Source organism: Anomalospiza imberbis, chromosome 3 (assembly GCF_031753505.1).
Source record: "Anomalospiza imberbis isolate Cuckoo-Finch-1a 21T00152 chromosome 3, ASM3175350v1, whole genome shotgun sequence".
In the NCBI taxonomy this organism is placed as follows: domain Eukaryota; kingdom Metazoa; phylum Chordata; class Aves; order Passeriformes; family Viduidae; genus Anomalospiza; species Anomalospiza imberbis.
The window spans coordinates 95,245,256-95,268,896 of NC_089683.1; the positions used below are offsets into that span (position 1 = coordinate 95,245,256).

Genomic DNA, 23,641 nt, shown 5'->3' on the forward strand with positions numbered 1-23,641 from the left:
TAAAACCCCATTAGTTTTCCCTTCCTTGAAAAGCAACCCAAAGCACAGTTCTTATACCATCAATTTTCAATTATGTGCAGTAAGAACAGCACTCCATCTTATGTTTTACCTGTGGTGTTTCCTCTTTCTTGCTGATTATCTGAAGTGAAGGCATCCCAGATTTCTCTTATTCACTGCTGACTGTTCTTTTTCCTGTTAACTCAGCCTTTCAGAAGAGTTGTTACCTCTGCAGTTCTGGCATCATTTTTATTTAATTATAACATAAAGCTGTACAAAAGGTATATACATAATTAGTATTATTCTTTTATCTAAGCATACTCATTCACAAAACCAAAATGCATGGCGAGAAGTAACAGGAAGCATCAGTTCTTGAACAATAAAACCACTGAAAGAAAAAGTTTTACAAGCCAGCTCTGGTGCACAGACCACAACATAAAAACTGCTAGATTAAACTATTTTCATTGTCTAGGATGGAAAAAGGATGAGACAAAGAAAGAATAAAATTAATCCTTTTACAACCTTATCATAATTAGAGCTGAAAAAAATATGGAAATTTAATCTTATAAAAAATTTTTTATTCAACATTTTTTCCTAACTTGGGATGATAAAGTAAATATCAGCTGTCTTGTTTTGTTGGAATTTTTTAAAAGAATTTTCAATAAGAAATAAGACTTCAGGGTTATTTTGGGAAGACATTTGAATTTTTAGTATTCGTGAATTGAAAAATATTGTTTCAATTTGCTGGGCTCTTTCCCTATTGTATTTTTCATGAGACCCACAGGAGTGACCGTCTGTATCCTTCATCCTCTTCTATGGGACAATGACTGCCATAATGTACCAAGCTCCTCAAAGAAAAATATGATTCTGAGTCTTAGTGGCAAATACCAGTTGGCAAGCAAGATCAGACCAGCAGAGGCTGGGAGCAATAGGCATGCAAAAAATAAATTGACTAAAGAAATACACCACAAAAGGGAAACACGCAATTTACTCAAAACTAAATAGTCCTATAATGGAAGGCTTCATTTTCTTTTCTAAAAGAAAAATAGAAGAGCATAATGTTAAAAAAAAATTATTTCTTTTCATAGCATGTTAATTTTTCAGAAGTTGTTTTAGAACATCATCCTGCTGGCAAATTCCTGCCCTGTCTAGATCTATCCCTTTTAATCCCTGGTGTTTTATATTACCTAAAAGATAATTCTGTTGTCAAAATTACCCTTGAATACCACACAAAAAGCAGGTTAGGGCACAACTGGTAAAGAAGCTATAGCAATATTTTCTTAAAGTCTATTCAAGAAATTCTCTATGTTAGGGTTAGCATATAAAGTTTAGGCTTCTGAACATTTACGTATCACAATGCCATTGTAATTCAGGGGGGCAGACCAGTTTGCTAATTAAAATATATAGAACTGGGCAAAACATCACCTAACTTCTTTTCCAAGCTCTGCCACTGACCTACTGTAGCCTTGCTGAAGTCATTTTAACTATATTCAAAAGCTCTATTAGAATATCTATTTTCTTCCACAAGATGCACAAGATGTAACTCAAGTCTGTGTAATACTAAAGAAATCCAGTAGAAATGGACTAGAAAAAATGGAAACAAATATAAAAAAATGCATATTTGATGCTGTTCTCTAACCCTCTGTGTGATTAAATAACAGGCCCTTCTTCTTGCAGTTGAATTGAGTGGCTCTTGCTTCACACTGTAGGAGTTGTATCACATTGGAATTGGTTTTCCCAGCATGATTTATCATTATTTTATTTTTAAAGCAATTTTTTTTATTAGAAAGATAAAACAATCTCATGAGAGAAATTTTCAAAGCAAGTATTCCTCTTGGGTTTTCTGACGTACTTTCTTCATCCAGACTAGATTGGTTCATGCTTCCACATAACACAGGACCTGAGGAGAACAAAAAGAGAGGAAACTGTTTACACTCTTGAAATGCCCACAGCTGTCTCAGACAACCTCAGGGTTGTCTCAATGCTCAGGGCCACTATGCTTTATAGTCAGATGAAAATTCAGCTTGGAGATCGGCAGAAAACAAGTGTCATGAGCCCAGACCACAGATTGCACGCCTGCCTTCACCATCCAACTCACCCAGGGTTGAAATCTGGGAGATACCATTTGGGAGAGCTCACAGTGGCACTTCCAAAGCACAAGCTGTGCTGTCCATGGGCAAAAGGAAGGCAGGATCTCTGAGTGCCAGGATACAAAAGGAGCCTGTATGCATGAGAGCTCTTATCACTGGCAGGCTCTAGGACTCACAAAGTCAGAGCAATGAAGCCCAAAATACATATATATGCAAAACAAGCCACAAACTTTCCACCCTGATGAAAGCACAATGAGGAAAATCTTTCCGACAGATTCACAGCTGGTTTCAATCTACAGCCTAAGCATATCTAATGGCTCGCTTTTATCAGAGGAGCTCTCATAGGGTTCTGGCTGCTACTGAGGGCAGTTTGCCACTGTGCAGACACCTCAACAAAAGTCTGAGAGGACACTGTGCACTCCCTACACGAACTGAGGCATGGGGTAATAGAGACCATCTGCTCCAAATTCTGGCCCCACTTGCACCTTTATTCATCCATTCCAACTCCTAAGATCTTACTCCAGCTAATGTAGCTGCCCCTACCAAAGTATCAGAAAAACGCAAAACATTCCTCTCAAAAATCTTATTTCTTGTAACGCTCTCAGAAGTAAATTAAAGGATTCTACCCATATGAGAATAAAGTAATACCTGGTCTAAAACCCTCCTAGGTGAAACTCTGGCTTCTCTAGAGACAGAAGGATTTTCTGTTAAGAGAGGCTTAAGAGAAGCTACCACATTCAGAAAAATGCAGGACCTTTACCTTCTAAAACTACTAAAAGAGAAAAAAGTTCAAAACATCACATCAATTTATGAAAATTTGCATGCTGGGGATGTGATGAGAACTTATTGTGGGCATGTCATGTTGTAAGTAAAAAGTACTTCAAATATATATTACTTTATTTTTCTCCCTGTGGTTTACAGATTTGTCCTGGGACAATGGAAGTTTACAGAGAAGGGGGAGATGTCTGTGATTAAGGCGGCTTTCAGCTCTTCTTCCTACAGATACCCTGTGGATATTGCTGTATTCTTCAGAATCCAACCTTCCACTTAAAAAACAATGAAGTTTCTAGCCCATCTGGGTTTGCGGAAGCAGAATGTAAACAGATGTACTGTTGTCTTATTTTAGAAGCTATAGCAAGCCAGACTGAAACAATAGCACTAAGAAATGTCAACTGCTCCCATTCATCTCAGTGGGGTGGGGTGTTAACTTTGAAGCCTAATTGTGACCACTATAAAGTCAGCCTTTTAACCATTTCACTGCTATTACTATACCAGAAACTCCAAAGTAATGAACTTACCCAGCCTCTGTGTTTGTATGCATTACTCCGAGACCTTCCATTCACTTGAAAAGAACACTGCATTACAATCGAGCTAGTTTGAATATTCTTTTACTTAAGAAGTTAGCTGAATTGTTTGCTACTGTCTTTCAAAATTAGGGTTAAAAGAAAGTCAAGGGTGAAAGGTTAGCTTCATTGTTGTTGCTCTCAAAAGTGCAACACGTGGGATTTCATGCTTTTTGCTTTGATCAGGGTGCCCGGATGGCTGTTCATTTCAATAAACAGACAAACAGCTACATACAAAACTAAAAATAATTACTAAACAAATAACACTGCGCCATCGATCTGGAGTAAAAGAACAAAAAAGACATCCTAATGATGTGGTAGCATATACTTGCAAGAATAAAAAAAGGGGAAAGAGGAAAAGGGTCTTCATTTTCAGAAAGTTATAGCTGCCATTACCTTAAATCCAAGGTGTATTAGCCCTGGTTTGAGTACACAGAAAAGTTGCCCTGCTAAAGTTATTTTACATCCCTTTTCCAAGAAGCTGTTGCATTCATCAGTGGAGACTCTGATGTCCGCATGTGAATTTTCCTCTGGGACCAGCAGCTGAAGACTAGTAACTCTACAGACACATTTTTGTAAACATTACTTCAGATGTTCTGAGAACTCATGCTGAAAATTATTAGGGCAAGCTACTCTACTCTAGCTGATGTTTCTGAGCATCCAGAATCGTGCTGATGTGAGGAGTCACAGGAGTCACAGTGCTGCAGGGCATGATGGAGACACCTGGCTGGGTTTGGTGGGGCCGCTTGCCACACACCTTCTGTCTCTGCTCAACCAGCCCTCCTGCCCACCTCCACTGGAGAACATCTCTGCGTGCCTGCCCATTGTGTCTGTCACAGGTCATGGGTGACACAGGACGGCTGCAGAGCAATATGTGCACTGCATTCATACTTCTACAGTTATATCTACACTGACAACCCTTTTCACCTGTCATTTTCTTCCAAATATAATTGATATTGGGCTGAGAAGTCAACACTAACATCACCACTGCAGTACTCTGGTCATCATTAGTACATCCATGCTAGGTACCCTAACCAGGTAATCCTGACATGTCTCAAGATGCCTCCATTGCAGCTACAGCCACTGGCTCAGGGGAAGCGAAACGGGAAGGGCAGTACCTCAGCTACATGACAGAGTAATGGGAATGGCATCACCCAGCAAAAGACCTTGAACAAGCAGCTGGGACAGGAATAACCTCTCAAGGTCATGAGGCAGCAACAGGAAGAAAGTAAAGTGGAAGGATCTGCATAAGCCATATTATATTTCTTGAAAGATAACTACTTGAGCACACATTCTCACTCCTGAATAAAACTGTCTTTACTTGGGAAGGTCTTGAATTGATATGAGTTCCTACATGTGGTAAAGGAATAAGGTTATTTTGGTAGAAGGGGGAAAATTTTCCTGTCCACACAATGCCTAGGTGTTTGTGCAAACAAAGGCCTGATTCATCCAGTGCAGGTTCTTTTGCCTGCTACAACAGACAATACCCTGACATTGTTATTAGTAAGTTATGAATGCACAATCCTTCCATGTGTAAATTCCACTGTTAGCTGGATGTTAGGATGTTTGAAATTTGCCCTGACTGCTAAAATCACCAGATACACACCCCTCTGTTGTCAACTATCAGTGTTTCCTAAATCTTGATCTTTAAACTGCAACATAGGATTTGTGAAATGCTCTTGACATAAAGCCGAAAAGAAACCCCTGCTTTCACTTAAAAGCCTGTGTGCACTACTTCACACACAAAAGGCCTGCTATGGAAAGACAGACACCTTAACTTTCTATTAACTTCAATCAGCTGCAGCGAGGTGATCGGTTCTCTGCAGAAGGTGCTGAATAAGATCATATATAAATTCACAGAAGTGTCTGAGTGTTGTTGAACATGTTTTCTGCAGATTCTTGGAGGTGCAGAACAAAGGCAGCCGAAAACAGTCTTGGTAAGTTTACAATTTTACTTTACCACCATATTAAATTCCCATTCAACATCCATAAGGCACCACACACTTGTTATAGAAAAAGTAAACAGCCTCATAAAAACTAGACTTGCCCGTCTTTGCTCTGCCGTGCATCCCTCTTCTTTTCAACTGCTAGCAAGTAAAACAACCCCCTGACAGCTGGATGTGTAGAAGTCTGTGCTGGCAGCGTCCTGGTCTGGAGCAGCACTGCAGGCTGGAATGCTGATGCTGGCAGGGCTGCCACTGAGTTTACTTAACACTCATTTCTCTCAGTCTGCTTCAGACCAGAAATGCAGGCAATGAAAACCTATCCAGCCTTTGAGAACCTCGGCCGTAGCAGTTTAGCAGAGCAGGGTCTGTGCAGGTACATGAAAGAGGCATTCAGAAGACACTCCCATTCAAGGGAGGCAGAAAGAGAGCCCCCAGCTGTCTCTGGTTACCTTTTATTGGCATGAAAAGGAGGAGGCAGGAGGGGCAATGTTTCAGGACAAATGAAAAACAAGCTTTCTAAGATTCACTGTTCTACCTCAAAACAAAAGCTCAGCAAATTTAAGCTACAGGATCTTAGTTCCATTTCTTTCAGTTTAGTAATTTATTGCAGAGAAGAGAATGAAAAATCTGCTTCAAATAGTGGATTAAACATTACCCTGAAACAGAACTAGAGAGAAAAAAAAATATATATTATGAATTCAGATAGTTTCTTGGGTAAAAACTATACATTATGAATTCAGCTAGTTTCCTAGAGAAATAAAAAACAAATTGGCAAACACATGAGAAAGTGTACCATGTTAGTAGGTATCCAAGGCTCCTTGGTTAAAAACATTTACATCATGATGAAAGCTGGACAAAACAGCTGTCACAGAAGGATTATTAAGTAGAGGGTATAATCTGTAAACACTCGCCACCCAAATTAAACCAAGATCTGTTGAGATGGACGAGAAACGCCTCGTTTTGGAAGGCAGGCCCAATGGCCTTCTAGATGAAGCCAGCCTAGGGCAGCATGAGGGTGTGGGGGCTCCCTGGAGCCACTGGCAGCTGGGGTAGAGGAATGCTGGCCAGCAAACCCCTCAGCCAACAGGGGCAGACAGCCTACAAAGCCCTGCACTGTCCCAACCCTCCTGCAAGCCTGAAGAAAACCCAGTTTTGTGTCGTGCATGACATGGCAAATTCTTCCCCAGGCATTGTGGATGCCCAGATTACTTCTGGGTTTGTTGTATGGAACACCTTAGAGTGAAGAGGGATGGGCCAAAGCTTCCTCACAGAAGCTTCCCCTTAGAAAACCCAGTACCCCCCATGCACCCACGTGCAGTTTGAACCACGAGCCGTGCCGCATAAGGGCACAGTATGGGGACCCTGCATGGTATGGGATAGCTGCAGGGACCCTTCCTGCAGGCCATAACACAGCCCAGTACAGCAAAGGTCAGCACACCTGCTCGTGAGGGGTGAAGAGAGAAGTCTTAGCGCAGCATCCAAGTCCTTCCCATTCCACGGGGACAGCAGAGAGTTCCTCCTCCACAGGAAGTGTAAGGTCTGCAGAAACAGAGGAGGGGACCATGGAAGTAAAGATTTAGTGACCAATTTAGTGTTCAACAATTGAACAGGTAATATCAGTTGCAAAAAGACAAATAATAACCATAATGCCTAATATTTACACAATTCTCTATACAAACCTATTATTTTTCTGTAGAGGTGTACAAATTTTACCTAACCAGTGACCTGAGGATACATGTTCAAAGCCTTGGCTTCTTGATGAACTGCAGAAGTCTTTTAAAGTGTGTCCACACGCTCCAAAGTTTGTTGTATTGAATCTAGGCAACACATGTTTAGGTACACTTGTGTAAATACCTTGAGATAACTCAGAACCCTTTATAAATTTAGGTAGCCTTCATGACACCTAAATATAGGTGGCACCTAAATATATATGTACTAGGTTAGGGGCAACTTCAATAATTTTTCAAAGACCAGTAATTTACATCTAGGTTATAAGTTTTTGCTAATGTTTCAATTTCATTATGTGTCTCTAAGGTGTTATCTACCCGGAAAATAAACTATCTGGTTGAAACAATGATCTGGATAGCATGCTTGCTATCACCTTGATACACAATGAGACAGAAAAACAGGAAGGATTTATCTGGAATTAATTTGGCAGTACTGTAGAATATTCTGCAAGGGAAACTGTGCAGGTGTTTATGTAATTCCTTAATTCTTTGAAGAGGTGAAATGTATAATTTAGAAAAAGTTCTTAGAAACACTTAAGAAGAAAAATATTTTACTCATTACAGTAAATTCTTTTTTATAGATCATTCTTTTAGTCTCTTAACATACCTTGAAAAAACATGGACTGCCAAATACTTTAATCAGAGTACTTCTGATCTGTAATCTCTTTGATACAGATCCTGTCTTAATAAATCATTTCACAGCCTTGATGAACCATTAGAAGCAAACAACAGCATTTGCAGTTGTAGTATAAAGTTTTACTTGGCATTCCTGTAAGTGACATGAGAGAGTAGAAACAATGGTCAATATTCAATATTGATACCTGAATATTTAAAAATTATTGCATAAGGACATGATTCCTGTCACTTTTCAAGCCATGCTACTGGAGCTGATCTTAAAACCTGACATTAAATGTTATGAAAGAATATGATAAGATGCATTCCTAGAAAAATCTGACTGAAGGCAACAGAAATCATCCCACCAACATGAATAGGATTTGGCCAAAGCCTGTGTTAAAAACACACTGAGGAGGTAGAAAAGGTCAGAAGCAACAGGATTTTAATCTCTTAGGCTCAGCATCAGGATTAATTATTTTGTCTCAGATCTTTCACACACCAAATACAGTTTGGACACTACATTAGAGATAAATAAAGCAGTATTAGTCTTATTTTGCTAAAAAGAACATTTACTGGCAGCATATTTTCATCTCTCTCAGATTTTATGTTGGGGGCAAATCTTGGAGGTGGGAGAGTAAGTACTCTAGCAGGCATCTGCAGATGCCTGCAGATCATTAAACATAATGCAGTTGTATTCTGGTACTAAAACTGTACTACTTCTAGTGTTTCTCATGGCATTCATTTTCTATGTAACATTCTGCTTCACTAGTATCCCAATATGACCCTAATCAATTTTTCATCCTAGTCATCTTTTCCCACCTGACTCCTCACTTGCAGAGTCCTTTTAGCACTTAACTGGGCAAGTTACTCTTCCCTCTCTGTTTTAACTCTAAGGGGCAATTGTAGGTGAGTCCCTCATGGAGAATGGACACTGCACCTGCACCTGAGCTCCCACCCACATAACCAACATTGGCAGAGTGTTTAGGAGATTCTTCTGGTTCACATTTCTGTTACGGTGCCAAGTTCAGTTCTGTCATGTGCTCACCTCCTCCTGTTTTCTCCTTGATCACGTGCTCTTTCCTTCTCCTCAACCACCCCACCATCCAGAGCAAAAAAAGGAGCTGCTCACACTGGACATGGCCAGAGCCTGTCCAGAGAATGCTCTCAGTTTGGTCCCACACTGCTACAATCTCATTAGCACTAACTTGGAAGTCCTACCCATGTCTGAGGAAAGCCCAGCTCACATATCACATTGGCTCAGCAGAGAAGTAGCAGTCTTTGAAAGGATTTAGCTGTCTTCAAAATGAAATATTTTTTTCCCCACTTATACATATGAACAGACGCACCCTTGTTTTAACGTTCTCACTACCCAGGCCAGGAGAACAAACAGAAAGCTTTCCAGGAAGGGTCTTCAACAAAAATAACAAAACTGACTTAAGAGGTTCAAAGCCACGCAGGAAGACCCATCCTCTCCATAAACTGGAATAATGAAAAAGAACCATCCTGGCAACAATATTATTTCCTAGTGAACAGACCCAAGATCTGTGTGACTTGCAACATGTAGTAGTAAATGCAAGAAGTTGCAGCATCTCACTTGCAGGAAACACCAACCAAAAATTTAGTACTAAATATGATTAGAAAATACTAAAGAATTTGAAAGCTTTGCTTCAGATATAGCCATCATTAATTATTGATTACACAGGAAATTCACATGACAAGCTTGTTAGAAAGGTTTTGTAATCTGTTTCCAAATGAACTGTAATAAAATATTGAGAAAAAGTTTGAAATAATGAAAAAAATCAAGTTATCATAAGTCACGCTGATTTACATCAGTATTTACCCACCATGAGATGGTTGGTATTTAGGGAAGTTTTGGTAAATATTTTACTGACTCACTTCTTCAGGGCATTTCTGTCAGAAAGAGACCTTGAAAAGGAAACAATAGACATATTTTAGAGGAGCATGCAAAGGTAGTTGCAAGAGAGGCACAGAAATAGAGATGAATGAGCAAGATTAATGAAAATTTAGATGTCATCTGTTGTTTATCCAAAGTTTCCTTTGGTTTAGAAACTAGGCTTATGAGAACATGTGCTATCTGTCAAACCAGGCATAACCACCAAACTCTTTCACTCCACCTTTACTCCTTCTGCTCTTTTCCTGTATTTCAATGCTTCAAGGTTGTACAAAAATAGAAAATTATTACTCTGTTTTTACAATTCTTGGGAGTCCAGAAGTATGTCCCAGATTGGGGGAATCCTTTTCTCTGGACACAATCACTCAGCATCACTACAATCCTCTATAAATATACTACTTACACTTTAAGCTGTTGCCACTACCTCACAAAGCAGACTGAAATTTTGTACACAGCTTTGACTCCTATGAAGCAAACATAAGTTTCACAAAAAATTCCCTTCCTACCACTGAGAGAGAATGGCCTATGAAATTCATACTGCACAAAACCAGAACAAAACACTTTGGAGGACGAAGCCATAGTTACCATAGAACCATAACTATTTGATGCTGCAGGGGGAAGAAGGCATAACTTAACTTGTTCAAAGCACTTGGACTGAGCACCTTATTCTTATCACTTACCCCATGTAACAGAGCTCATCCAATTGATCTTTATTTGAATAAATAACTTTGATGACCTCCTGGTCATTAAAGTGTTTTTCCCTTCTATCTTTCTTTATACAGACTGAGGATTACAAAGTTTTAGTCCTTGGGAAGGGGTTTTCCTAACAAACTTTTTTTAAAAAACCAAAGTATTTCATCATTCAAAGAAGGTGCAGAGAACTTTCATTAAGATTTTTGAAGATTTTACTTTCCAGAGTTGTGGCTTTTTAGTTTCTGCAAGGTAATACAAGCAAGATCAGTTTCTGGGAAAACACCTGAAAATATTTTGCATAGAAACACAGAATAATAGAATAACTGACTTCAAAGGAAACCATCAAGATCACTGAATCCAACTCCTGGCCCTGCACAGGACACCCCAAGAATCACACCATGTGCCTGAGAGCATTGTCCAAATGCTTCTTGAGTTCTGTAAGGCTTGGTGCTGTGAGCACTTCCCTGGGGACCTGCTTCAGTGCCCAGCCACTCTCTAGGTGAATTTTTTTTCCCGATAGTCAGCCTAAGCCTCCCTGACACAACTTTGTGCCATTTCCTTGAGTCTTGTCACTGGACTGGGCACCACAGAGCACGGATCAGTGCCTGTCCCTCTTCTTCCCCTCATGAGGAAGTTGTAACTGCAATGAGGTCTCCCCCCAGTCTTCTCCAGACTGAACAGACCAGGTTCCTCATATGGCTTCCCCTCAAGGACTTTCACCATTCTCTTGTCCCTACTTTGGACACCCTCTAACAGTTTAATGTCTTTTTCATACTGCAGTGACCAGAACTGCCCCCAGCACTGGAGGTGAGGCCGCCCCAGGGCGGAGCAGAGCAGCACAATCCCCTCCCTTGCCTGCCTGTGATGCTGTGCCTGATGCACCCCAGGACAGGGATGGCCCTCCTGGCTGCCAGGGCACTGCTGACTCAGATTCAGTGCAAAAGATAAGGAAGGTAACATGGAAAAAGTCAGGAGACTGAGCTGCACTCATGATTGTGCATCACTTTACAGATGTTGCTGTGTTACAGCTAGCAACCAGAGATGGAGGTCTGTATGGTTTCTATTATATTGTTGTCCAAAACAACACTAGAAGATAAAAAGACACAGCTGTGAAGTACACTGGGATGGGGTTTCAGAAAAATAACTCCAGTTTCATATCTCAGCTGGGTCATGCTCACACAACAGGAATGAATATTTTTTTAATTGCCTCGACTGAACTGGACTTGTACAAACAAGACCTGATTAAGTTTTGTCTTGTAGTTTCCAATGTTCAACTGCAGCTTTTTCTAAGAATTTCCTATTCCTTGAAATTATGAATTTTTCATGAGTCCTCTGATGAACTGTGAACACATAATGGGAGATTAGGTGATTGAAATTAATTCTTGTGTCCAGTTTTGAACTTAATTAGCTTGGTTTCAAACACTGAATTGTAAATGTACTGAGAATATGCTATTCCAAAAACTAATTATACTATTTCTAAATTGTTCTAGGACATTTCCATGTGTTCATATACCTTGTTTACAAATGTTTCCAGGGTTTTAAGCAGTTTAACTTAATAACCCCATTAAAGACTAAGCCTAAAGGTCACACATGTCAGTGTGATCAAAGTCTCTCTGTTCCTAAATGAATATACAATTCAGTGCAATGTAGCTAACACAATGAAATCACTGCTGCCAATTGATATAGGCAAACAGATCACAGCCTGGGAGAAGGTCTATAGGCAGAAGACCCAACCATTCCTCTCAATGTCCTCCCACACTTCTGATCAGAATAAAAAAAAAATCTCCACTTTTCACCCAAAACAAGAAAAATTAGTCAAAATCACTACAGGAGGATGACATTAATGCAGTAATCCATCCATAATTAAAATATCCACAGACTGTCTAAGCAGACCCTTACTTTTTTTTCTTGTCCAGAGTGGCACTTTTAATGTAAAGATTTTGGATGGATTTTCTAGGGGGAAAAAACCTCCACAAACCAGAAAGCAAACATAAAACTTATTTCAACATTTAAACTAAGCCATCTTGCTGCCTATATTAACAAAATATAATAAAATATAATATAAATTATAATCTCTTAGGTTTTCCTAGAAAACATATGCATATTTAAATTCCTGGTGGCAAGGAAGGGTGAACAACTGCTGGAAAAAGATACACTGATACAAAGGTAAGAAGAGGAGAAGTGAGGATGTATCCCAAAGGCGCTTCCATTTCCTGTTGCCACTGTAGGAAAGGACAAGAATTGAGAAGGTTCCTGTCTGCTGCTGGCTGGCTTTGTATATTCCCTGGTGTTTCACTGCTTCAGTCTTGGTCTCAACAAGAATTTTCTCACCCAGGTATCTGTATCAGTTATTAGCAGTAAGACCAGAAAGAGATAACTCAGCAGCGGAAAGGCAAGTCTCCTCTCTCTACAGGAAAGAAATTGTGAAATAGAATCAGATTAAAAAAAAAAAAAGTAAGCAAACAAACACCCTTAAGCCAGAATTTCTAAATTTAAACACTTCTGACAGCATCATAGTTCATATAGCCGTGTTGAAAGAATTAGACTATGGAATCTGCCTGTGGCCATATCCGAGAACCCTCCTGCAAATGGCCCATGTCTGTGTTAGCTGCCTCCTTCAGCTGGTGGAAGTGGGTGGCTGTGTGCAGCCCGCCTGTTGGAGTGGCCTCTGCAATGACCAAAATTTCCAAAATGACGAGATTGCTCTAAAGGATTGGGGCAGAGAAGACCATGACCCAAATGGGAACATTCCCAGGTTCAGCTTAATTCATTGCAGGTACTTACACAACAGTAATGTCTTTTTAAACTAGCATTCTAAACCTTTCTTTTTCAAGAGGCAGTCATAAGTGACCAGCAATCATGTTGCTAACAAAAGGTGCTTGCAAGGAAAGCTAGAGGTTTCTCTAGCTGAGCTCAGGGATGAGCTGCAGGATTTTGGGGGGTACCTAAGAGCAGGTACACCTCAATAGCATCACAAAGACCTTAACATGGACTCCCTATAACATCTTATAATTTTGCTTTATGGAACTTTGTGTAACAACCCTTCAAAATTCTCAAGATCTAACACACAAACACATGCACTGCAAACAGCCTCTCACCAGCTATGTTTGCATTGTTACTCCTTAACCTGAAACCTCAGGTTTAAATAACTGTCAGTCGATTTTATCAATGTTTGGTTTATGAGTCATTCAGCCAGCACAATGGGCCGAGGAAGAAAACAGCTCCTTTACACACATGCCCTAATTTTTCTGCTGCCTGGGAAGCTGGAGAAGCAGAGAGAGGGCACAGGAAGGAATTGTAGCCTGAACAAAAATATATGTCCCAACTCAGAGTTCTACCTGTTAGGCACACATAAACTCATAAATCAAGTCATGAGCAGAACAGGAGGAAAACAGCTCTGGGACATTATACCAAATGTTTTGGTGTAGCTTCAAGTTGCAGCAAGAAACTTTCTGCTCAATTGCTTCCTATTTAGAATTGCTCCTTTGCACAAACCACAGATTTCCATACCTTTTCTTTTCTTTTTTTTTTTCCCACCAGTGAGTCTCCAGAAATTTGAATACAGGGGAGGGAGAGAAAAATCACTGCTCTGCATTTAGTTTTATACAAAGGTCATGTAAAGAAGGAAATGTCTGCCCTCCCACACACACGTGCTAAGGACAGTTTTGCTAAAATTAGCCACTGGTGGAAAAAGCACAGAATCGAGTTGTTCTCATGAGCCTTTCTCTTTTCAGCAGAATACTGCACCATCTCAGAGTCCAGCAGACTCAGCCTTGCCTGGAGCTGAGCACTTCGTCTGGCCACTGCCTCCAACAAAAGCAGCAGAGAGCAAGGCACAGTTGCCAGTCTCAAATTGCACAGATATGCCCAGACTGGAATCATCTGGGATGCATTAGACTGGGAAATCTCTTGTCTGTGCTAGCATACCTGCTTTTTATTTGGGGCAAGTGTCATTGAAACAAGATTTATAAGTTAGCCTGCACTGATAAAATTGTGTCAGAACCTGGGTTGTTCACTCTTATCTCGACATTAAAATTAAATATTCCTATGAAAACTAGCCTTGACTTTTGTTGCACAAAGTAAATAAAAAACTCTTTGTTTCGTTTAAAGTGGTGAATTGCAGATATCAGAATAAAACATAAGGACGGGAGTGGAAAACTTTGAATTGTGGCACTAAGCGATTCATTATGTTTTATCTGTGCTACAAAGTTATTTTCATATTGTCTGTAAATTGTTATAGCTTCTAAATCTGATCACAATTTCAACAGTAATAGACAAAAACCAGTATACAAATACTGATTTCCTATCTTATGTTCAGGTCTTGTTGGCAATTGTTCAAGTACAAGTATATTAGATTTATGAGTGTTTACCTTATCTGCATCCTTTATTCAGAGGTGGGGACCCTTACCTACACCTTGGTGATGCCTGGTTAATGTTCTGGGTTTCAACCTCTTTCTTGTATTTTCCAACACTTCCTTGTTTCAGCCAAATCAAAACCATAGGCAGCACTTCAATACTCAAATTTTTACCAGACAAAAAACAGCCCCAGAAAATTCCCCGGCCTTCCTGTGTGGTCAGCTGGAGCAGGCAGACCTTTCCCAGAGGCACTTATTTTCACCATCACCACCCCCACCTCTCCAAAGTAACACACATGGGATGAATTGTCCTCTAGATGTGCCTATTTAGCCTCATTGACTATAGACAGGGCTTAGGTGACTAAATGCATTTCTCAAAATAGGCAAGATGAATCTGTTACTGGAACCTAAGCCTCAGGGAAAAGAAAAAAAAAATTACTGTCAATAAGAACATGGGTGCCTTTTCCTTTAAAAGCCCTGCTCTGTGGATCCCATGGGATCATACACCCACTGGGCATTCTGCAACTGCCCTAGATTCCAGTTATTTCTGGTGCTGGTCTTGGCATTGATTTTTGACCTTTTGGAGCCCTCTTTGTGTTAGGTAACACGGCTCACTCGCTTTCCCCAAAATGCACAGGAGAGTAAAGCAGGCAAGTGAAAGCAATAGCCACATTCCATCATGCAGGGAAAGAGTTAAAGATACAAGGAGCAGGAAAGCTGTCTTTCTTTAGGAGCTCCTACAGTTTCAGTCACTTATTAAAAGAGGATTTATATTTCTGAAGTAAGGATCTGTACTTCCTCCCTCTGCTGAAGCAAATGTTTCTCTGCCAGACTGTGATGAAAAGGGCCCTCCCTTGCCCATCACCAGCCAATGCTGATGTCATCCTGTTATTCTTTTTCACCTTACACACATGTTGAGGCTTCTCTGTGGAAGTCTTGCTGAGACACACATCTCTTTGTCTCTTGTTTCTCTCTGCTCGGAAAGCATTTTTGTTTTTTTTTTTTTTTAATCCCAGATTTCTTTTGCACATAGCTCAAGCAGGAATGTTTCTGAGATTTCTGAGAAGGAGGATCCATACATGTAAATAATGCTGTTCACTAATGGCATCCAACCCTCCATTAAAGCCAGAAGTCATTTCTTTGAAGAGGGTGTTGTACAGAGCTCTAACTAGGAGGTCTTGCTCATCTCTTGTTTGAAAACCTAGACATTGTACCTCACTACAACTGATCCAAGCAGGAATGTCAGGAGGATGGGCCCTTTTGCACCACAGCAGGGTTTGGTAGGTGGCAGTAGAACTGGTCCCAGGGTGATTAAGCTGCAAGACACCCCTCTCTTTCCTGCATTTCTAGAGAAATATTGCGGACACTCAGTGTCTCACAGCACTTCTCCCCATTGGAAAGGAGAGAAACAGAGGCCATCCTTGCAGAGGCTGCATTCGAAGATGTGGCTAGGGATTGTCTTAATTTTTTTTTTTTTTACCTGTTGGTGTGCATTCTTGGCTGATCTGTGCATGTCAAGCACAAATGGCTGCAAAGGAACTCCTGCAGCCACTTCCCTTTGCCTGGCCAGGTCACTTCCATGAATCCCACTCCATTCTCCCAGTAAAGAGAGAGTCTTTCACAAATGGGCATCACCATCATTTGCCAGTGGAGGCTGAGCTTATAGGCAGCAAGAACACTGCACAGCAAGGACACAGTGAGCACTGCAGACCACTCCCAAGATCACTTCAGATACGCAGGTGTAGCCACAGGCTTTCCTTGTGGGAAGGAGAGAAAATTGGATAGCTGTATGCTATGTACCTCTGAGGTTTTTAGAATGAAGAGAAAAAAGTGAAACAAGATTAAGAAGCACATTAGGCCATCTCCGACAGATCTTTTCTACTTACTGGGAAGAGTCTCTCACTGAGCTCCTGTGAGGTTCTGAGCCCCCGAGGACTCCATGAAGAAGCTAAAATTTGCAGCCACAAATGGCACTGTTTTTCTGTGCAAGGCTGAGCTATCAGGGAAGGTATCAGTGCAGCCTATTGCTACTGATACTGTAAACAGAAGACAGAAACAGTGGATCTTTTGTTTATCAGCCCTCTACAGTGTACAGCCCCTTTGTGAATAATAAGTCACCTTTCTGCAACTCTCATATGATGCAATGCAACATTTTCAAGTCAGCTTAGCTAAACTGAACCAGCAATCAATTGATATCATGGGATAAAATAGTCCTGATAAGAAAAATGTCTGTACAAGGAAATTCTGAGATGCATGGTGCAAGAATATATTAAACCAGGGAGGACATGTTCTTTCTAATAAATGCAAGTTACTTTTGGCTGGTCTTCACATCTCAGATTTACTGCTCATACTGTGGGAATCATTGTATTGCCTTATCACAGGCTCATATGAAGCTGTGCTTACTCATGCTTGCAAAGCATTTAAAGATTAGAGAAAGCAGCATCTGTAAAACCATAAAGAATACTTTGTTATCATTATTATTTGACCAAAGCAATAGGGAAATATGCTTTAAAAATGCTTCAGTTCGTTAGTTCATAACTTTCTTTTAGCTGCTAAAAGCAAAAACCAGCAAGCTGCAATGTAATAGGTTCAGACTTCATTTGTCTCAACATAGGCCTATTTGTTTACCTCTACCACAGGTGGTGGTTATTTTTTACACTGTTTTTAATTAAAAGGTAAGAAGTAGATGCAGAGGTGAAGGTAAGAAGTAGATGTAAAATAAAAGCAAATGAATCTGGGACTCATCGTGAAACATCTGTGTCCCAAAATGTTACCCTCTAGCCCACATCCCAAGTTGCTATCCTTCTCCCTGTATAAGCTTCTGGGGTCTCATTAATGCACCAGGCAAGTCTACACAGCAAAGGGCTGTTAGAGATCCTGAGGTAGCTTTGAGGAAACTGGCATGCCTACACGGTACATTGCAATGCTATGCACGGATGCTAGCTTAGATCCCAGAGGCAATATAGCCGTGTCTGTATAGCAAAGCACCCACACTAATTAGGCTTGCCCCTGAGGATGCTGCAGGAACTGAGCTAATTAGGTATGCTAAGAGGCACCTCTGTTAATTAGCCCAGGGAGAACAGAACAACACTTACAGAGCTTCCGATCATGGCATTAGCTCAGGGATCTCTATAGTGTACTTGGCTGGGTAGCATAGCTGAGCCCACAGTTCTCTTGAACATCATCTGAAGAATCTAAATACCTTCTTTCAATCCAGTCTCACTATCTGACCCTGCTTTTGCAAGTATTCATAGCAGTGTTTTTCTCTTGATGGTAGGAAAATTAAGTAAATAGATTCAAAAGAATGAAGGAAAAAAGCCAGTAAAAACCACACTACAATAATCTAATGTTATTAAATTCAGCTGCAGGTAGTGACATGCCTGTAGGGAAGCACTGGGTATTCCTAACCCATCTTGATAAAAGGCATACTTTGGCTAGTGGTGCATGTTTTGCAAGCAGTGTATCTCTAAAGGTACTGTTAAGCCAACTCAGTTACAAACACAGACTATGATATATTGAGTTGTAGCCATGCAAGATTTTCCATTACTAGTTCAGGGCTGAATGAAATCATTGAGACACAGGTACAAACCTAGGAAAGATGAGCAGGAGTTTTGTCCCTTTTCCTTCTCCCCTGGCGGCACCATGCATTAGGACAGAGCTGTTCTGGCTGGTTCTCCTGCCTGCAGCAGAGCCCAGCTCACCAAGGATCACTGTCCATACCGTGCACAGCGCACACAAGGCTGGTGCCAGCACCAAGCACCACACGTGGCCATGTCTTCAACTCCCAGGGTTGCTATACAACAGCACAGGGGTAAACAATGCCCTGTCTCCACTACAGCCAGCACAGATAGGAGGAGGGTGATGTGACTATTGTTAAGGGAACGCTTCCAAATGCCTTTCCAACCACCATATCATAGGTACACATAGAAACGCTGAGTTTATGCCTTTCAGAGAGAAAACGTGTGTGCTTTGTGCCATTCCAGGAGGGTGGTTTATGGTTCTTATTCTTGAAAAGTGGAGCACAGTGATTTCCAATTACCTTCCAGGCATGTGTGTAAATGCACCCATTTCTTTCCCATATGTTTCAGAAGAATGTTTTTGCACATGGGTAACTTCTGAATAGGACATAAGCCCTTAAGTCCCAGTTTGAGTTCTTGATCAAAATGCAAAAATGCATGGTGGTATTTTAAATCGGCTTCAAAATCTCATAACGCGAAGCTGCTGGAACCATTGAGAAAGCTGAAACTTTAAAAAAGTGGATATTAGGAAAACATAAATACCAGAGAAGGCAGAGGTTTCTTTTGGAATTAATGTGGTTGCAGTAGAGAGAATACTTAGGTTTCTTCGAAAGATTGCTATGTTTTAGGCATATAAAAGAAAAGGAAAAAAAAAAAAAAAAAAACCAAAAAAACCTGCTCTATTGCTCTTCTCTTTCAGGTTCCAAATAATTTGCTGTTACGATATGAAGGTGAGGGAAGTGTATACAATATAAGTTCAGTATTTAATCTTTACTTCTTATCCTTTAGAAAAAAAAATCTTAAAAGTATGGTTTATGTAGATTTATGATAATTGTCAAAATAATATAGTGTTCTTTAGAATTTACTAATGCAAACTGGGTTATCTCACACAACCTTGACTTTACAACAGGGGGCCTGGATGTATACCAGACACACAAAAGGGTCATTAACTTGATATGATATGAGAAAGGTGTTGAAGTTAATAACTTATATAGTAGTAATAGTGGTTCTATCTATTAACAATTTATCTTGCTTTTGAATGGCAAAAAAGATACTTTAACTTGCCTTGTCTCTGGGCAACTTTAGAGCGTCCTAGAGACTTCTCAGTTTCAGAGTTCAAAATTGGCCCCTCTTTTTATACTTGGCCAGTGCTTAGACCAAAGCTGTAATACATCACAGTGTCTCACAGAGACCTAAAAAATAGAAGAGACTAAAATCCTAGGCAGGAGCATCCCGAAACTCTATAAAAGTCAATGCTCTGTCCCAAAATAATGAAAATACCCCAACTTGGTTTCCAGCTGTATAAATAACTCAGATTTTCAGCTTTATTGCCAGAACTTGGCTAATACCCTTCACTTTGTTCAGCTTTACATCTACCAACAACCATTTTCTCTACTTCTATCTATTCAAAACAAAACCTGAAGCACAAAGGTTATCAACTCCCAAAACCTCTTGTGCACAGACAGACTCACAAGGTCTCTGTCAATGAACAACAGCTAATCATTCATTCTTAAATCATTCATTCTTATTATACTGGCACATAAATCTTCTGAGTGACCAGGGAAACCAGAAGCCTGCTACCCTCATAACATTCCTTGCGTGCCTGCTGAAGGCGTTGTGTCCATACATTGCCCGTGATTCCCAGAAACACAGAGTTAAGAATTATTCAAGAGACATAAGAAGGACTAGGAGGGAAGGAAAACCTGCACGTAAACATTGCCAAAACTGATTGCTTGAGGTGGTTATAAAAATAAAGAAAAACACCTGTGATACTTATCAGTCTTATTTCTCAAAGGCTGACTGGCCTTAGTATAGTTTTACACATCATTAAAAAAAAAAAAAATTAGCTTAATACTAGAGCTTCTAATTTTATTCATCTTGAGAGCCCTTAAAAATCTGCTAATGGAGGTGCTACATGGAAAACAGTTTCAGTTTTTTGACGTACCCTGCACTGACCTCTTCCAATCATCCACACAAACTAGAGGTCCAGCTGACAACAAGCTGACATTCACAGAGCTACAAAATCATCTGTGAGACAGAAAGGTCAATCAAGTAGCCAGGAGTGTGTCCGGGGTGTAAACATGGCATTTCACAAAAACAGCATGGTCCAGATCTGCCTGACGTGTCCATACAGGCATGGCCAATGCCTTTTGTGCAAAAGGCGTAAGTGCCATTTCATATGAAAAAACATAAACATCTATCTGCCCTCCAAACTCCTAGAATTATAAATAGTTTGAGTGACAAATACTTCTGTCACAGTGTTCGGCATACCTTCAAGATATTCCCAGAGCTGTATATGACTAACCAAAGCCTGGCAGAGTTCACCCTTATAAATATATCCTGGATAAGCCTGTTGATTTGAACAAGAATTTGTGTGTCTGTGTCTAAAGGAAGAAGAGAAGAAGCAGGAAGGTTGGCCATGTCAGTCACTTGTGTAAATTTTTCAAGCTCACTGGTAGAGTTTATTATCTATGCTTTGACAGTAATAAGAGTGTTGAATTCCTAAATGTTGTGTATTACATTGCACAACAGGTTTTATCACAGAAAAACTGAGTAGTCTTGATGAATGAGGTTTCACATAGGTTACTGTTGAAAAAAAACCTAGACATTATTTACATAGATTGCATTAAGTTGATTGTTTCCCACCCCTCCCAAGTACCTCAGTACCTTGGAAATAAATTATAGTCAGAGAGCTATTAAAATAAAATTTTTAAAAAGTCCTGAAGTAAATTTCAAACCACAAGACAAAGCAAACAGTACTGTAAGCTATTTTCAGACCTCCTCAAAGTTATTAATATTCTAGTTGTCAAACAATCATACGACTCCCAGACATCTATTTTTTTTCCCTGAAATCCTGTTATGGAGTCTTCCATAGACACATTAAATTATTTCCTCTTCAATATGTTAAGAAAGAAGAAAGAAGCAACCATCCTTAAGTCACATGTGTTTCTCTTTAAGAAAAAGGGTCTCCACAGTTCAACAAGGCAAATAGTTCTCTGTAAATGAAGTCATGCTGAGATTTTTAAAGCACCTAGGATTAGGAAAGCAGTATTGGTAGCAATGTCATTGTACACAAGCTAGAAATACTCCTTCTCACCCTGTTTTTTAATTCCAGCCTTCCTGGGAGAGTGTTTCAACCTGCACAAATCAGATTCTTTACTAAATTTAAAACTGTGTTGAGAAACATCACTACAGAGAAGCACAAGGAAAGCTGTGTGAAATACTCAGGGTTTAAATGACCTTCCAAAAATATTTGTTGTCATTCTGACCCAACTGGAAGAAAAAGGGAGACGAAACATTTGCAATAGCAGCTTGCCTCAGTTGGTAGAACCTGAATATGGGATTTTGCCTGGTTTATTTTAAGTCTGAGCAGCTAGCAGCTGGAGTATGTCCCACATGCTAACACTTGGAATTCCCCAGGGAGAAGGTTTGTTTCAAATGTACACGCCAGTCCTCCAAAGCTGGTTGTCTTTGTGCTTTATTAAGTTTATGTACTCCATCCTTGCCTCAAGTCCCGATGGTAATGCACCTATTCTGAGCAAGTGAACATTCTTGCCATCTTCATATGGACTGGTTTTGATTTAAATGCAATCTATGAACAATATCTACTTGCACACACATACACACCCCAGGCAGATACTGAACAGACGCAGCCTTGCAGACTTACACAGCAGCTGTGACAACAACTGATGTCACCTCCTTTGCAGAAATTTCCACAAGCGTCTTCCAAAGGCCAAGTTAAATGAGATAGAGCTTATCAGTTTCTTTAAAGTGCTCTGGATGAGACCAGCCCATGTGACCCCCTTCCTGGCCACGGGGGTGTGGTATGTCACAGCTCCCCTATCAGCTGGCACATGGCGGTCGGAGATATGAGACAGCAGAAAAGTAGTAGTAACAACATCACCCAGCCTGCCGAAGACAGAGCGAATACGCTGAGTAACTTCAGTGTGTGCTCACTTACTTTCAGCAAACAGGTGGAGGGTGTTCAGCCCTGACTTCTGCTTGCACATCCCACTCAGCACAGATGGGTGGTAATGTTGCCAGCTATGCTTTGGAAAGGCTATGGTTCATTAACGTCGTATTAACGCCTTTAGCAGTGAGTTGCAATATTCTTTTTTTTTTCTTCACAAACTTTTCCCTTCTTGTGGATATTCTGTGTATAAAAAAGAAATTACTAGCAAGGATGATTTTTCAAAAGCAATTGCTTAAGATAAATTCCCTGCCTCAATTTTTGCAACAGAAAGATTAGAAAATTTCAGAAGATACACTCCTCAGCTTTACTGCTAAAACTACTGAAAGTTTCAGGTTTCACTGCCTTTAATTATTATTAAATGATCAGTTGTAAAGAGTTCATTTTTAAAGCTTCTTGCAATGATTATTTTTATTCAAAATACCAACTGGTCAATAACATGTTAACAGAAAAAAATATGTAATATTTGCAAAACATCTCAATACCTCATACTTGGTAGGAGAAATGGACTCTTTATTTGAAGTAATTTAAAAACATAGGCATAGTATTAAACATTGCATTCAGCAGCTTGCAATTTTCACCTCAGGGCTCACCAGTTTCTCTTCATGGGCCTGTTAGCACAGAGGACAGCCTTAAGTTCTTACCCCAAGCTAGTTATCATATTTTGATTAACAAATGTTGGTAATGCAACTTTTTTCTTTGTGAATGTGCCCCTTCAATGTCTGTTTTCAAATTCTTGCACCAGCATAGTTACAGTCCCTTTAGATCACTTGGGCACGTCCCTTGTAAATCGTGCTATTGGTGCAAGACCAACATTTTCCAGAATACACCAGCACAATGGTATACAGTATATATAAGTACTCAAGAATTTGTGGCAACAGCACCAAGAGAAGCTGAAATTCAGCCTTATGCTCCATTCCCAAGCTACTTCTCCTAGCCCTGCTACTGAGTACAGAATGACAAAAGTTTGGGAATTTTAAATCAGGGTTTTTTTGTGGTTCTGCCAGATTGTTCCAATCTTACTGCAATCTCACACCTGTTAAGAATCTCCCTGACTTGTCTAACCAGCTCACATTGGATTAAAAAAGCTACCTTGCCTTCACCTATTTCCTCTTTCCAAGTTAAGTGTCTGCAGATAGAAAAATAAGCTTTCTAGGGCACAGACAGCCTCTCCTATTTGAACTGGGGTGTACCCAGCTCAAAATTGTGGCTGGAACCTGGATGTTAATGTCGCCTTAAATAATAATATTTTTTCA

The 23,641-nt window shown here is 40.1% G+C and overlaps 1 long non-coding RNA gene across 3 annotated transcripts; it reads right to left on the bottom strand.

Annotated features, from left to right (window-relative positions):
• Positions 1–217: 217 nt before the first annotated feature.
• LOC137471476 (uncharacterized) lies at positions 218–22,368 on the bottom strand. Of its 3 annotated transcripts, XR_010997648.1 has the most exons (6): positions 22,083–22,368; positions 9,563–9,644; positions 7,711–7,872; positions 6,815–6,915; positions 2,096–2,218; positions 218–1,897 (listed from the first exon to the last, which is right to left on the bottom strand). It is a non-coding gene; the product is annotated as an uncharacterized lncRNA (long non-coding RNA). The 3 variants fall into 3 exon arrangements; XR_010997649.1 differs by lacking the exons at positions 7,711–7,872; positions 9,563–9,644; XR_010997650.1 differs by lacking the exons at positions 7,711–7,872; positions 9,563–9,644; positions 22,083–22,368 and adding an exon at positions 15,420–18,227.
• Positions 22,369–23,641: the final 1,273 nt, after the last annotated feature.